This window comes from Triticum urartu, chromosome 2 (genome assembly GCF_003073215.2).
Source record: "Triticum urartu cultivar G1812 chromosome 2, Tu2.1, whole genome shotgun sequence".
NCBI lineage: Eukaryota > Viridiplantae > Streptophyta > Magnoliopsida > Poales > Poaceae > Triticum > Triticum urartu.
Window position 1 is genome coordinate 742,407,811 of NC_053023.1, and position 17,273 is coordinate 742,425,083.

The 17,273-nt window shown below is 46.7% G+C and overlaps 1 pseudogene; it reads right to left on the minus strand.

Annotated features, from left to right (window-relative positions):
- Positions 1-204: 204 nt before the first annotated feature.
- LOC125540395 lies at positions 205-3,949 on the minus strand (annotated as a pseudogene).
- Between the last annotated feature and the right edge of the window lie 13,324 nt (positions 3,950-17,273).

The following is a 17,273-nucleotide window of genomic DNA, read 5'->3' on the forward strand; positions in this document are numbered from 1 at the left end:
CTGCAATAATTATCGCCCTAGATAGACCCCTAGGAATACCTAGTTAATAGAGATAAAACTAAGAAATAAATCAGTGTACATCATTTTTTACTATCATCTTTAGATGATGTGACAGGTTTAAGACAAAAACACCTTATCGACCACCGTACATGCCCTTATGAAAATTAGTTTCATCCACTCCTATTCTTTGAGAAGCATCAATCATTGACACTCTCAATGCTATCGACTGCGACTCACATAATGATAACTTCTTAAAAGTACAATTTCTTCATTCTTACATATATCAACCAAAATTTGAAATGCGACAGGAAAACAAATTCTTTTCCTAGCAAGGGCAAAATGTAAATAAGGTGTGCCTACAACCTACCGCGGTACACGCAGAGATGAGACGAACTCGTGTTCTTGGCTGAACTGACGTGAGCCATGCTGACCGACTACCAAATTGACCCCTCCATGCCCGTCATCTCCCGCAGGTGGTGCCTCTTCTTCTTGCCTCACCCTCAGTGCAACACGGCATCCTGTGAGGAGCTGCAGCCTCATCTCCACATCTTTCATGGTTGGCCTCTCCTCTCGAGTCAGCCTGAGGCACTCCTCTGCCAACTGAGCCATGCACAGAACCCCTTCATCTCTTCCACCCCCCAGGATCTGCGCGTCCACCGTTTCCTCGAGGAGCCTCTCCCTCATGGCGCACAAGAAGTAGTTTGACAAGTTCTGCTTCTCGCCATGCTCATTCTGGGTGATGGGCTTCCTCCTCGTCAGCAGCTCAACAAGTATCACTCCAAAACTGTAAACATCGCTCTTGTCGTTGAGTTGTCCCGTGTAGTAATACTCCGGATCCAGGTACCCAAACGTACCCTGAACGGCGGTGACCAGGTGCGTTTGATCGATGGGGATCAGCCTCGATGCGCCAAAATCCGAGACCTTTGCGGTGTAGCTGTCGTTTAGGAGCACGTTCATGGACTTGACATCTCTATGGAGGACCGACACGGAAGCCGAAGAGTGCAGGTACGTGAGCGCGCCCGCGATCTCGGTGGCGATCCTCAGGCGCTCCTCCCAGGATAATGGCACCAATAAGTTGCTACTGTTTTGCTCGGAGGGGCGGTGCAGAAGGTCGTAGAGCGTGCCGTTGGAGATGAACTCATAGACAAGCAGAGGGACCTCAGATTCGAGGCAACATCCATGGAGCTTCACTACGTTTCGGTGGTTGATCTGCGACAAGATGGACACCTCGTTGATGAACTCTTCGATCTCGCTGATCACCGAGAGCGTTGATTTCTTGATGGCCACCACGCGTTGGTCGATCAAGATGCCCTTATAGACTGTGCCATGGCCACCCCGTCCGACCACACGGGCTTGATCAAAATTGTTTGTTGCCTTCTCTAGATCCTCCAGGGAGAATATCTTTGTGCCATCGTTGGCACTTTTGTCTGAAGAGATAATATGTTCTAGCAGAATGCCTTTGTTCTTCCGAAAATACCGTTTTCTCGAGCGCTTCTGAATGGCCCGATTCCATCTTCGTGTAAGAATAGCAACAAATACAGCAAGAAATAGAATGCCCCCACCACTGCTTAGTCCAATGGTGATACCTGCAGCCAGTTAAGCAAAAACAATGCAACCGAACAATTCTTTATTTCAAGACATTGATCACACTGTGACAGGATTTCAAGCAGGATAGATCGCTTACCTAATACTAGATGATGCCCCGAGGAATCCTGTTAAAAATGAAGTGCTAAATAAACTAAAACAAAGTAAGAGTATTTTGTATGACTAAGTTAAGCAAAAAAAACATGCATGCATGAGTTGAGGAGGTGGCAGGCTTTGCATGAATAAATAATGCAAAAAGTAACTTATGACAAGTTACATGCATGACTTGATGATGTGACATTGTTGCATGAAGAGAAAAATTAGACAGTGGGTTGCGATTATTTAAGAATAGAAGATTACCGAGCTTGTGCATGTGTAGCTCCCGAATTTATTATTGTGGCAAATACCGTTGCAGGTGTATTTATCTGGCTGCAGGCACTCGTTTATATCTGTATTTCGCACATGACATCAGTGGTGATCCAGAGCCGCTATGCTAACCAGCTTAGGCTCTGACGTGACAGAACACTAGAATTTGCATATGCCCCCCAAAAATGTAAACGAATATCAAGAGTAAGTTAAAATAGCTCAAGAGAGATTATACCTGTGCATCCATCTTTAATATAAGGATTCCCTTCAAAACCAGAAGAGCACTTGCAGCGGTAACCTAGAAGTTTGAGTGTTCCATCATCAGTGACATCGATGCAGTCACTGTGGGAGCTCAAGCATTTGTAGTCGCTCTCATTTAGCTGTGCATGCAAGCATGGCATTTTAACAACGGCCCACTTCACCACGCCCCGTTTCCCAGATAAGGCATAGAGCGTCTCCGGATTAGAAAAGAGATCACTTGGCTCTGATTTCTCGTCAACGAGTAAAATACCTTCGTCAATAGATATGTCACTGACGACCAAACTACCATTCAGTTCAAGCACCGGAAGATCAGTCCCCGGCAAGGCTCGAAGACATTTGAGATAGAATTGTTCAGTTGCAAAGCAGCCTAGCTTTATTCCAAAGGGGAACGGGATGCTCACGTTCCCACACGACATGTCACAATCCTTCTTCGGCTGGATGGAGTCATAAACGACTGTTCAAAGGAGGGAAGATCATGCCAAACGTTTGAGCAGATGAACAATAGATATCAATGACTTTCGAAATACAATTGGTTTATTTTGGCTACCTAGATCCAGTGCTCAATTTATTAAAAAATTAAAAAAGTATCTGCACGTTTCAAATTTTGAGGGTGAACGCCCTTAGCTAGTTTAATTTAGAGCTGACCTGCCGGAGGAGCGGGAGGCGGTGGAGGTGGCGGGGGTGGTGGAGATGGCCGAGGTGGTTCGTATTCCGGGCACCTGGCATCAACGTAGGGGTTGCCGTAGTCGCCCCACTTGCAAACGCAAAAGTATCCACCCATCGACGAGTCCTTACACTCACTGTGATTAGCAACGCATGCATAGCTTGCCCTGTCCTCCATGGCGCGCTTACAGTTCAGCTTGTAGGGAATAGCCCATTCCAGGGTAGCAAATTCGTACTCGAGATATTCCGGCAACATAGATCTCAGGGCGTCAATCGGCCAGAATATTTGGTCCTTACCACCTCCGCTGATGAACGCGTACACCTCCTTCGAGCGAGCAGAACCGCTGGTGCGTGAGATGTTGAGGGTGAACGCCCTTAGGTTCACCCGTATGTCAATGAAACAGCATCCGATGCCATCGCATACACCCTTGGGCAGCTTCTCCATGATTCGAGCTTCGGCACAGACGAACGGAGCAATTCCCGACCTCAACGGTTGAGTTGCCGATGAACAGCGAGGCCTTGACGCCGCAGCCAACGACGAACAACATGTTTAACGAGCCAGACATGGCAAAGTGCCGGGCCGGAGCTTCCCAGTGAACAGAGTAGTCGCGGACACCGGGAATCATCTTCACGGTGTAGGAGATCCTGGCGCACAGGTAGTTGTAGGCGTACGAGATATTGGCGTACAGGTTGTTGGAATCAAAGATGTCAAAGCTCTCGATGGGTAGGTTGCCCAGCATGGGGTAACTGGTGTTGTCCGCACAAGTGAGGCTGAAACCAGGTAAAGAGCATGACGGACCTAATCCAAACGGATAAGGTATCTCACCAACCACACCACAGGTGTCGGAGCAATTTCTTGTAGCCGTGGCCACCGCGGCAGTTGTTGCCGACGGCAACACGAGCACTGCAAGCACCAGTGATGCCATGGCCGTGCTCATCTCTTGTATATCTATACTATAGGGTTTCTTTGTCTGTGTTGGATAGTATTGTGCAGGCCGGTGCTTCAACTTCTTAAACATGGTAGTAAACGATAAGAATCTGCCGGTCGGTAATAAAACTCATGCATCCCCCGCTTCTCTCTCGCGCCACATGTCCGTGGGCTTCGCGTATCGCTCGCCTCCACATCAGCTTTATCTCCTCACATCCCTTCTCAGTCACTCCCCTCCCCAGCAACCTCATCCTCTCATCTCTCTCTCGCGCGCGTTTTCTTCTCCTCACCTTCACCTGCTCACCACCGTCAGCCCCGCCTGTTAGATATCCAGTACTCTACTCACATCATCAGGTAGTACTTGTTTGGATGATGATGATGGGAAAAGCAATGAATCTTAGATAAGATATTTACTTACTGGGTGTGGATAAGATTTAACCAGGTATTCGTTAAGTGACAGAACATATAAAAAAGAAAGGAAAATCTAATTGTTTTTGCACGAATCTTCATGGTTAAATCTCAGTCAACTGAGATTTAGCAATCTCGTTAATGCTAATTATTTGCAACATCACATAATTGAGGCGATTGTGCCGTGTAAATCAAATCCTTATACACAACCTTATAACACAAAGAACATTTTGTATATGGGCAAAACTATCTTCTTCTTTTTGAAAAAGGAGGCGTGCCCCCGGCCTCTGCATCTAAATGATGCATGCAGCCATATTATTAAAAGTCTCGAAAAACAAATAGTATCCAAAGTATTACAGCTCGCAAAAGGAGTAGGATGACAAAGCCATAAAAGACCTTAAGATTACAACCGATGATGATAACATGATTAGAGACCTAAACTCCTATCCTGTTAAGCGACCGCCATCCAAATCGGTTGAGTATAACCCGTGCTACCATCTCCCATTGGTTGCACCCAGTGACCAGCGGCTTCCTGGATTCCGTAGGAGTGAGTAAGGACCACGTACGGATCCATGCAGTAGCTCTGAAGATAACCTGCAAGAAATTTAAAAATTGTTGCCTCTTAAAGATCATATCGTTCCTGCAGTTCTATATAGCCCACAAAAAAAGCACATATTCCAACTCGAATATGACTCGCAGTATTGCGATCCACCCCATCTAACCACGTCCCAAACAACGATTCAATGTTAATTGGAGGGGCAATATTGAAAGCTATATGAATAGTGCGCCATAAAAGTTTAGCCAAAGGACAATCGATGAAAAGGTGTTGTATTGTTTCATTATTATCACAAAAACAATATCGTGAGCTGCCTACCCAATGTCGTTTAACAGATTGTCTTTGATGAGAATCACTTGTTTATGTACGAATCACATGAAAATTTTGATACACAAGGGGACCTTAACTTTCCAGATATGAATGGATCTCGGGAGGAAGCCAGAGTTAATTAGGTCCAAATAAAATGATTTGACCGTGAATGAGCCATTCTTGGTCAGTGTCCAATGTAAGGAATCCGATTGGTCGGTTAATTGTACATCCATCACTTTCCATACCAGATGTATCCATGAATTCCATCTCTCCCCAACCAAAGATCGCCTAAACTGAATATTTAGATGTACCGATTGTAATATCGTGCCAACGTAATCTTCCTTACGTTGGACAATATTATAGACTTGGATATTGAACAGCTAAGGGCGTCTCCCCTAGCCATGTATCCTCCCAAAATCGTGTTGACATCCCATTGCCAATAGTGAATTTGGTTCTATGAAAGAATAAGTCTTTAGTTCTCATTAGGCCCTTCCAGAAAGGCGAATCGGATGACCTCGCGTTAACTTGTGCTAGAGTTTTGGACTGTAGATATTTGTTTCGTAAAATTTGTGCCCACATCCCGTCGTTCTCTACCGAAAGCCTGAAAAGCCATTTGCTTAAAAGACATTTATTTTTGATCTCTAGATTCTCAATGCCGAGACCCCCCCTGATCCTTAGGTCGACATAATATATCCCAGCGAGCTAAGCGGTATTTCTTCTTGGCCTCATCAGACTGCCAGAAGAATCGAGATCGGAAGAAGTCTAGTCTCCTTCGTACCCCTTTAGGTACCTCAAAAAAGGAGAGCAGAAACATCGGCATACTTGTCAAGACAGAGTTAATGAGTACTAGTCGACCACCGTAGGACATTAACTTGCCTTTCCAACAACTTAACTTCTTTTCAATTCGGTCCTCGATGCACTGCCACTCCTTAATGGATAATTTCCGATGATGAATAGGTATGCCCAAATAGCTAAAAGGCATTGACCCTAGTTCACAACCGAACAAATTTTTGTAAGTATCTTGCTCATCTTTGGCCCTACCAAAGCAAAATAACTCACTTTTGTTAAAGTTTATTTTTAGTCCTGATAATTGCTCGAATAGACATAAAACCAATTTCATATTCCGAGCTTTTGCAACATCATGCTCCATGAATATAATAGTGTCGTATGCGTATTGTAGAATCGATACTCCACCATCCACCAGATGGGGAACTAAACCATCTACTAGGCCATTCTCCTTAGCCCTGCGAATAAGCACGGTCAACATATCTGCCACTATATTAAACAAGAGCGGAGACATCGAATCCCCTTGCCTCAACCCCTTGTGTCTGAAAATAGTGGCCTATATCATCGTTAACCTTAATACCGACACTACCTTTTTGGACAAGAGAATCCACTTGGCTCCTCCAAGCTTCAGGAAAAACCTTTCATGCACATAGCTTGCTGAAGAAACGTCCATTTCACTTTATCATAAGCCTTTTCGAAATCCACTTTAAAGATAACCCCATCTAGTTTCTTCGAATGGAGTTCGTGGATCGTTTCATGTAGAACCACTACCCCTTCTAGGATGTGTCTACCAGGCATGAAGGCCGTCTGACTCTCTTGAACCACAGAATGGGCGATCTGCGTCAGCCGATTTGTCCCTACCTTCGTGAATATCTTGAAACTCACGTTTAAGAGACATATCGGCCTAAATTGCTCGATACAAATCGCCCCTTCTTTCTTTGGTAATAGAGTAATCGTACCAAAGTTTATATGGAACAGTTCTAGATGCCCATTAAACAAATCGTGGAACATAGGCATCAGGTCATCTTTAATGATATGCCAACTGTCGGTGTACTAGAGTAGGGGTACCCTAGTATCCCGAACTTGTGCACGGTCAACAGTCGCAGCATCCCGCGGCAAGGCTTGCCGGGTGACCGCCAAGGTCCTCCGTGGTTCCTTTGGAGCCATTCAAGAACAAAGTATCCAAGTCAAAGAGACAAGACCCCGGCGAGAGGAGCTTACCGGGAAGGCCAACAAAAGCATCCCAAGACCCCGGCAAGAGGAGCTTGCCGGGAAGGCCTACCAAGGCACTTTAAGGAACTTGCCGCGGCGCACCACGCGTCCCGGCAAAGCCCGGTGAGCGACAAGCTCCCGGGCGCGACAAGACAACAACCGCGGCAAGGCGCTTGCCGCGGCAAGACACCACTGTGCCCGCGCTCCAGCACATCCACCAACGTGTCGCTCTGGGACCCCTCCAGGCGTACGTGGCGGAAGGCTGTGCAGCTTGCGGTGCGCGGTGGCAAGCGGCGCTGACAAGATCGCCATCGTGGCGAATGGTGGCGTCCCTGGCGGTCTCTTTTTGCACTGTTTAGGCGACACAGACGGGCATTTAAGGCCCTTGTCCCCTGCCGTCAGGGTTAGGTATGATACACTGTAGCAGGTAGCTGTACCTACCGCAGCACATTTCCGTTTTTACCCTTGCCTCCGTTGCCACCTGTCGGTGACCCCTTGAGCATATAAAAGGAGGCCCATGCGCAACGTAGAGGGGGTTGGCTGGTTCGAGACACATTCACGCTCGGTCTCGTTAGCTGCTGAAGTGTACTGTAGCACTCCGCGCTCCCGAGCAAGAAGTCAATACAAACCACAAAGCAGGAGTAGGGTTTTACGCATCCGTGCGGCCCGAACCTGGGTAAATCGCTCGCGTGCATCGCCTCGATTTGCTCTTTGCACGACCTCCGCCCCCGCCGAACCGAAAGGGACCCGGTCCGCCGGTCCCATAGGTGCCCGTGGATCAGTACCCCGGCACCAACATTTCTTATAAAACTCCGCTGGAAACCCGTCTGGTCCCGGTGCTTTATTCGGTTTCATTTGTGTTATGGCATCCAGAACTTCCTTTTCAGTGAAAGGCGCAGTTAGGAACTCATTATGTTCTGTCATGAGCTGAGGAATATCTCCAGTGTCAGGCTCATTCATGGACACCGTGCTCTCTGCCGGTGGCCCGAATAATTGTTTATAGTAATTGGAGATATATAGTTTAAGGTTTTCATGACCTACAATGGTTCCTTCATCCTGCTCAAGCTGAATTATTTTCTTCTTTCTATGTTTGCCATTTGCAATCATATGAAAGAATTGCGTATTATCGTCTCCATGGACAACCTTGAGAGTCTTAGCCCATAATGCCCATTTGAGTTCCTCTTCTCTCATAAGGACTCGTAGGCTTTGTTCCGCTTCAGATTTCATGGCCTGTTCATTTACGTCTAGCAGTGTCCCCTCTGCTTTAATGTCCAGGGAATCAATTAGTTGAAGGATACTTTCTTTCTCCTTTTTGTAAATGTCACTCTCGTTCCTTGCTCAACCCCTAAGAAATTGTCTTAGATGACGGATCTTGTTCTGCCATCTCCCCATGCTTGTGTGTCCAGCAATAGGCTTTGACCATTCACGTGCAATGATGGCCAAAAAATTTTCTTTTTCAAACCAGCTTACTTCGAAACAAAACAAATTCTTATTACCGGTATGGGTTTCCTCTCCCGAGTCCACGAATAACGGTGTGTGGTCTGAGACTGCCCTCTGCATCGCATGAACCGACACCAATGGGTATTTCTGTTCCCATTCAATACTAGCCAGAACCCGATCCAACTTCTCATAAGTCGGAATAGGTAGTGAATTAGCCCAAGTGTATTGTCTTCCAGTAAGCTCAATCTCCCTCAAATTGAGGCTTTCGATGATCATATTAAACATAAGGGACCATCGCCCATCGAAGTTATCGTTGTTCTTCTCATCTCGCCACCGTATAATATTAAAATCTCCACCAACTAAGATGGGAAAATTTTCATCTCCACATATCCTGACTAAGTCAGCTAGGAAATCTGGTTTGAGTTCGGGTTGGGCTGCTCCATACACAGCGACAAGCGACCAACGGAAGCCATCTAACTTTGATCTCACCCGAAACTTAACCGCAAAATCTCCCCTGACCACATTTAGCACCTCAAGTGTTTCACATCTAACCCCTAGTAATATCCCACCAGATCTTCCTCTAGGGGATAGACAGTGAAATCAATTCCACCAGACAGAGTTCTGAGGAATTGTGAGGTAAAATTATCTCTACCGGTTTCGAGTAGTGCAATAAAATCGAGCTTGTGTTCTACCGATGTATCTGCAAGGAACCTTCTTTTAGCCAAGTCAGCTAGACCTCTGCTATTCCAAAAGATTCCTCTCATAGGTCGTTGTGGAATTTCTTTTTAAGTTTAATCCTAGTACTCCTCCGAACAGCCGAAGTCGGATATATCTTCCTTCTCCAGGACCGTTTGAGTTTACCCTCTATATTTAACGTACCTACGTCAACCGGGTGACTGGGGATATAATCTGCTGTCGGCATAAGCTCTACACTGTCCTCAGTGTCCGAACCTAGTGGGTCCCCATCGATCTCCGAGGGTGGCATTAGATTATCACATAAATTTTGTATAGCCGAAATTCCTAATTGATTCACTTCATCATTATTCATTGGTTCAACGGCCGCCAAATTTCGAATAATATCAGAGGCCCGCTCTGCTTCTAAGTCTAAAAGGTCATTAATCGATTTCGCAACTTCCTTTGTGTTCGATCCTAAAGAAACTCCTATGTTGTTGGCTTTATCTAAAATATCATGCTCTGAAAAATGTAAGATAGAAGAACTCTTATGTACCGACATACCTGTAGTTGCCTCGACATCTCGAAGTTTGGCCGCCCTCATGGCACGCCCCAACTGCAGGTCGTCCGCGTCCGATTGATCTTGGATCCGATCACTGACACGCCTGCCAGCCGTCACCGGATCTTCGATCCCACCAAAAGCGATAATCTCGTCCATAGTCCTCTCCCGAGCAGGAACTCCCGTAGTGGCACGCACACCCATCGAGGTTGGTGTAGAGATGCGCGCGGGAGGAGCAGCACCGTTCAGCACCAGCGAAGGAAGAGGTTGCGGAGCCTCCTGCTCAGCTGCCCTCTTGTGGCCGTCCACGCAAACTGGAGTCACCGTGATTGGGGTGAAGGCCTCCTGCCCATGTCCCTGACCCATCCCAGTATCCTGCTCATATTTCTTCGGCGAGATTGGGGCGTCTCCCAACCCGGTTCCTTGCCCATGATTTTTCGGCGAGGCGCTTTGTGCATTGACCAAAAGGGCGCCCCGGCCTCCCAGATCCCGAACTCGCCCGCTAGAGCAGCTGGGAACCGATGCAGCTGGCGGCACCTCTCCCGACTTCGCCAACGTGGTGGCATCACGACAAGGAGATGTTATGGGAGATATGATATCCTCCGGCCGGCCCCTCCCATCGGATTCAATCGGTTGCAATGTCACCACGGCAGCCTCCAACAGCGACGATAATTGTGACTCCATCGGATCATCCGCCTCTACCCTCATGCTCCACAAGCGACTAGGAGCCGAATGAGCATCAAAAGAGCCAAAACGCAAAGTGTTCGTCGGTGTTCCAGCTATCGACGGCCCCTTAGCCGCCTTATCAAATTTATGTGGCTGCGGAGTGTGTTTCTTGGCCGAGCCCTTAGATGTGTCCTCAGATTCCTTGTTCTGGTTATCCGGTGCTCGATCTCCATCAGATGTATCCATATCTTGATGCTCGTCAGTCCCATCATCTACTGGTGTGTCCTCAATCTCAAGTTCTAGACTATATGTAATTCCGTCATGCGTCCATGGAACCGTGTCAGGTAACAAGTCAATACTGATGACACTGACCATCAACCTCGCCACACCATTAGCACGCGTGAAGGGCATATCAACCTTCTCCGTCTTACCAATCAGAGACCCCAAACTCCAAGTGACGAGAAAATGATTTAACGGCTTAGATGGCGCACCCGAGAAGCGGACCCAAGCCTTTTCCAAAGGTACTCCCTGTGGTTCGTTTTGTTTCCAGTCGTCAAACTCGGGAATAATATTAGTGCTAGGAACCCTGCACATGCCAAACTTAAGAATACGAAGTTGATCCTCCTTAGTTGGAAATTCTACCTTGTATATCTGGTTCTCCAGCCTAACAAGGTTCCGCTGGAAATTTCCCGGTGCCAACTCACGTAGGAGCTGAATAATCTGGGCCTCTGTCATCACCCCATTAGTCACCTTAACTACTCCTGGATAAGAGCCCTCAACAGCCTGAAACGACGATGTTACTTCCGGAGACTCGAAAAACATTAGCTCTTTGCAACAAACTCCATATATGGTGACTACCGGTTTGGGTCCAGACAACAAAGGACATTCACCGATTACATGTTTAGCCTTCTGACAGTAATCGCATAACTCCGTAGTGCAATCCGCCACGAAGTGTCCTGGCTCACCACATCTGTAACACGTCAATTTCTTCTTCTTGATTGCCCATTTGGATATCTTTTCACCCTCGGCCTTGTCAGTACCCTTGTCCAAACCACCATCTTTTGCATTGACATGCCCCGATCCGGCATCTGGCACCTTCACCGTCGCAAAGGCCCGAACCACGTCCTTGGCGGCTGCTGGTAACACCGCGGGCGTAGCAGCCGCTGCCTCTATAGTGGTGTCGCGAGCAGGGTCGGCCTGCGATGGAGTATGGGGTGTGGCGGTGGCGGGTGTCGTCCCCCACCTCTCCCTCCACGAAAACGATGCCCTCCCTGGTTGCGAAAGGGTCCAGCTACTCCTTCAACAAAGTTTCCCGGCGGTCCTTGGAATCCACGCCCTGGTCCGTTGCCATTATTCCAGCCAGAACCTCGGCCACCGTCAGACGATGAACCACGGTGCAGGCCCTCACCGTAGGCGTCATAACCATCATCGCCCCACTGGCCATAGCGATTATAACGATGTCCATCTCCGCCAAAGTCTCGACCACCACCGTAATCCCGTCCAGCACCACCGTATCCTCCATTGTCGAGCCATCATCTCGACCCCGACCGGTGCCATGGCCAGCAACAGGTGGCCTATGTGGAGGTTGCTCCTGATGACGTGTAGCGGTGCGTGAAGACTCCTGGGTGTCAGAAGCCCTCGCCGGTGGTCGCGCAGGTGGCGGCGCCCCCGTTTTTGCCAGCGACGGACCTCCTCGCCCCGCCATGGAGTTAGAGCCGGTCGCGCAGCAGATCCTTGCCGCCCGACGAATTCCAAACGATGGGAAGCCAGGTCTTCGACAAACCCTAGTAATAGGCGTAGATCGATCGAACGGCTGTTCATTTCCCGACGCCTCATGCAGCGATGTTGGGTCGGGGTTGATCGCAGGTGTGATTGTGGGCCTGTACATGTACGTATGCGTGGCTTGGGAATTTGCCTGGGCCTCATACCCAGTGCAAATAGAGCCCACGACCAACGCATTCGCGCACCCCAGCTCCTGGCCCAACAGATCGTTCAAGCGTGTCCGTCTGACCGCTTGAATTTCATTGGCCGCCCTAGCTGTCGACGGCTACTGAATCGGCGGCGGCCTCGCCGGCTGTCCCGTCTTGCCGTTCTTCTTCCTCGTAACTAGTGTCCACGAATCCGGTATGAAATCAGAAAGGGTAACGTGTGCGCAGTTTACCTTCGGGATCGGGCCACGCCACGGTTTCATGTGAAAATCCGGCTTCCTTTGAACCCCTCTCTTCTGGTAAGGGATGATGACCGGTGAACATTCCAGCGGCGGCGTCATCATCGTAATCCCCGGGTTGCTTTGAGGCATGCCGGCCCCATCATCAACCTCCATCCCCCCCCCCTCTGATCAGGCCCTCGTTCCTCCTCATCGTCGCTATCTGCAAGAACCCAGAATCGTCCTCCAAAACGATGATCCGATCTTTCGGCTTTGGGCGTATCTGTCAAATCGATCATATCTGCATCCTCCGTCTGATCCTCCTGCATACGACAATCGACACGCACATCATATATATCAAAATGTAAACGAGATCCTACCGTAATCCGGACATCAGCCGCCAGGTAATCGCCGGCAAGAACATCGTTGTCCAAGTTGATAATCCCCGTCCACCTAGACGATGGATTATGTTGAAGACAACCCTCGATCCAGCCATCAGACGAGCGCTCGTCGGCGAAATGAATCCTCCAGCACTCCATCTGCGCAATGTGAGGGATCGAGAGACCAGCGTCCGCCGGATCTGCGTGAGCGCCCTCCGCCCCTTGCGTCGACGGCGCAGCCGGGGGGCAGTGCGATGGGGGATCAGCATGGATCTCCGGTATGGAGAGTGCGGAGATCTGATGTTCCGGCGGCCGGGGGCCGTTGCCGCAACGTGCGCCCCTAGTCATCTCGACAACGAGGACGGGTACCGACCGAACAGCAAATGCAGGAGCATAGTTTCTTCTTCAGAGGGGACAACATTTCCATGTGGTGGGATTTGGACCGGCTATTTGCACCCCCACGATTACTGCAAAACCAGGACGTTCACAGGGAAAACGCTTGGAGTGTTGTGCTTGAGCGATGCAAGGTCGCTGTTCGACAGCGCCGCGTCACTGGCCCGGCTCCGAGAATGCACGAGAAAAGCCGAAACAGGCATCCGTGACGGGATCTGGATGCTGTGTAATTGCCCAGGACTCGGTAGAGGGGAAAGAAACTGGTCGATTTTTTATCAGGTTACTGCATTTTCTTTCAGGTGCTGCAGCTGGTTATGGACACCCAGCAGTGCCCCGTGTGTAGTGTGTGTTGCTTCTCCTGGCTTGCTAGCCCAGCCCTGGGAAGAGTACCCGGTAGCTTTTGGCTAGGCGTTCAGGGAGGCACGCACTATGTGACTATTGGAGCTGACTTTTTTTTAGAAAAGGAGGATAACTCCCGGCCTTTGCATCTGGGCGATGCATACGGCCACTGACTTGAGGAGCACATACCAGAGGTGGAGGAAAAGGGTACAGGAAAGCTGACCTTCTTCGGGACTTTCAGTGGTGGCGTAGATACACCAGTAGGAGTAAGCAGTGCGTCATGCATGTGCACTGAGACATAATCCAAGTCCAGCAGCAGACAGGCCATCGATCAGTGTGTCCAAGTCCAACGACGTGGAGCATTCAGGATTCAGGAACCGATCCAGAGGAGCGGTGATGGACGCTCGGCCGATCTTGCCGTACGTAGCACCACCAACCAAGCCAAAGGCGTACGTGCGTACGTACGTACCGATGATTCCGGTCGAGATCATCATGCGGCTCCCCGGATGCCGGGCAGACGATGCCATGGAAAGGGGACTCTGCTCGCCACTCGATCGACTGGATTTCACTAGCGTGTTGGAGGAGGAGCACTGTGCAGGCGTGGGACGAGCAGTCCGGGTCGAGAGACTATCAGACAGGCAGCGACGGGGGTTGCTGGCCGGCATATGGTCGACCCGACCCGATTCGACCGCCGCGGCAGTTCGAGCGGCGGCGCGATCGTGGGACGGAGTCTACCGTGGCGACGTGCGGGTTGGCGGGCACAGTTGAAGGCCAGTGCGCCGGAGTTTGTGGGAGGCAAGGTGGCCCGACCCCGATCGGTGCCATTGTCGGTCGGCCTTCCGTTGAACACCATGTGCGCGTGCGTGCGGGTCGGCAACCGCGGTCCAAGGCGAGGCGTGGCGAGACGGAGGAAGGATGAATCCAAATGGAGTAACGGGCCACGCATCTTGGGCTGCCGGCTTGTTACAATACGTGGGCTTCCCGTGCGCAGGCCGTGGGGTTTTTGTCCCGGAGATTTTTGCACATTCGGCTGGGCGCGGCTATATCTCACTTCCTGCCCAGTAGCCATTCTCCAGACAGACATCATGCTAATGTCATCTTTTTTCCTGATTTTGTATATATTTATAAAGTAATGAGTAATTTAGTTAGTTTTTTAAGTGTTGATCGAACATTTAAGAAATATTCACGTGGTGTAAAAAAATGTTTGATCAACTTTTAAAGAATGTATGCGTCATTTCGGAGCCATTTGGATGGCGCCTAGGCCAGCCACGCCAAAAGCGGGGGAGCCAAATAATTGGCGATAGAACTCGCCACCGCCGATTCGCCCTCGCGTTGGCGTGAAAATTGCACTGCTTACCAAAATATTGGGGTTGGCTAGAAGTTTTGGTGGCCAAACAAATAGGCGCCCGTCCGTTTGGCCAACGCCCATATTTTAGTAAGGTGGGTGTTCATTGCCATCCAAACAGCCCCTTCAAACATGTTCACGCGTTTCAAAGCAATATGTGTAATGTTTTCAAAAAATATTATAAAATGTAAAGAATGTTCATGTAATTAAAAAAAATGTTTTGTCGCATACAAAAATTATGTTTTATATTTAAAAAAATGTTCATGCACTTTAAAATTATGTTTAGGACATTTAAAACATCTTTATACGATTTAAAATCATGTATACATAGTTTGAAAATGGTATATCATTCAAAAATATATTTCAACAAGTATTTTTTATGTATTTCAAAATGTTAAATGCGTATAAAAAAATATTTTAGATGTATACATAAGTTGTATACCATGTATGGCAAAGAAGTAGACATTCTATACCATGTACCATGTATGGCAAAGAAGTAGATATGAAAACCTATATTTGAAAAAAATGTAAATCATGCATAAAAAAGAACAATGTGCATGAAAAAACAAACAAGTGCCTGAAAATGGAAAAAACAAAGAAAACCAAAAAAAGAAATCCGAAGAAGAAAGCCAAATGAAAACCAAAGAAAATAGATGAAAAACAGTTAAAACCCCGATAAAAGCCATATAACAAATTCCTGTGCTGCTACAGTACATAGCCAACACAATAGCGCCGTGCCCAGAGGCAAGACGGAGTTAATTCTCGCAACAACTGAGCAAGAGCTTTCACGCATTCGGCTTGCTTTCCTTCTCATTTAATCCATCTCGTATCGTGGGCTTCAAAATAGCTGTGTTGGGCCTTCGGTGAGCAAGATGCCTCTATGCTTTGGGAACACTAATCCTAGTACGCGCCTAACATATGGAACCTGCTTTGAGGTAACAGGCAAGCTCATGCACTGTCTTTCCTTGTTTCAAGAACATCCTAGAAGGTTCTACGTATGGACTTATTTTCCTTTTTCTATTTTTTCTTTGATGCTTTTAAGTTTTTTTTTCTTTTTGTCTTCACTTTTCCATTTTAAAATCCTCAACCTCACTAAAATGATTTGCATATACTTGAATTCAGAAACATTTATTAAATGTAAAATGTTTATTGATATATTTTAAAAATCCAAGACCATTTTTAAATATTTAAATGTATATTCTGAAACAAGATCTAATAGTGAACATTTTCTGAAACATTAAAATTCTTGATTTTAGATTAAAACTTTTTTCTTTAGGGATATTTCATCATACCAAGAATATTTTTCTACATTCTTGAATATATTTATTAATTAGTGAATTTTTTTAATATTTTGTGAACATTTTTATAATTCACAAATATCTTCGAATTAGTGAAGATTTAAACATTTTTACCGAAATGTGACATTCTTGAAATTCATAGACTTTTTTTAGAAAAAAACATGAACATTTAAAAAATGATGCAAATAATGATGTATATTAATAGTTGTTTCTAAATAAATAAAATCTATGAAATACTGTTGCTATTATTAGTGTTGTTTTGATACCGTTGTGTTAAATTTTGTTCTGCTCATATCTGCTGGTACTGATTCTGTAATACTGCTAATCCTTCTGCTCCTTGTTGTTGTTGCCGTTGTTGTTGGATCTTGCTCTTTTAGTTTAGATTTTAGCAGCATTATAGATAGGTAACTGCTTTCTGTTTCCCGTCTCCGTACTATTGTGTATGGAATGCCAATTTGCGTCTAATTATGCCTAATCATGTTTAAGCTATAAAAACACAATTAAATGGTCTAACAAATAATTAATGCTTGTGTTACATCAATCGTATGCATAAATGAATGATAAAAAATAAAAAAACAATGTAAGGGGAATAGAAATTATGGGCAATGGTAGGCATTAGTTATTACATTATTCATATTATATATAGTCTTTTAATACTAAACTTTGTACTTTTAAAATTCAATTAAGTACAAGACTATAGTCTTAATAATTATTTTGCTGGCATAGTTATTATATTGTTTTTATACATTTGTGATGTACATCACAAAAATTGTTTCCGCCAAATTTAAACCATATTGTGTAACACAAGTTCTCTTTGAGTTAACTTTTGATAATGCATAAATGATATATTGATATAGTGTATACATACATGTGTGTGTGTTTGTGTTTGTTCATGCATGTTTTAATATCATTAAATATCATGTCAGGAATCTTTGTAGTGTACAACCCAACTAACATAGTAA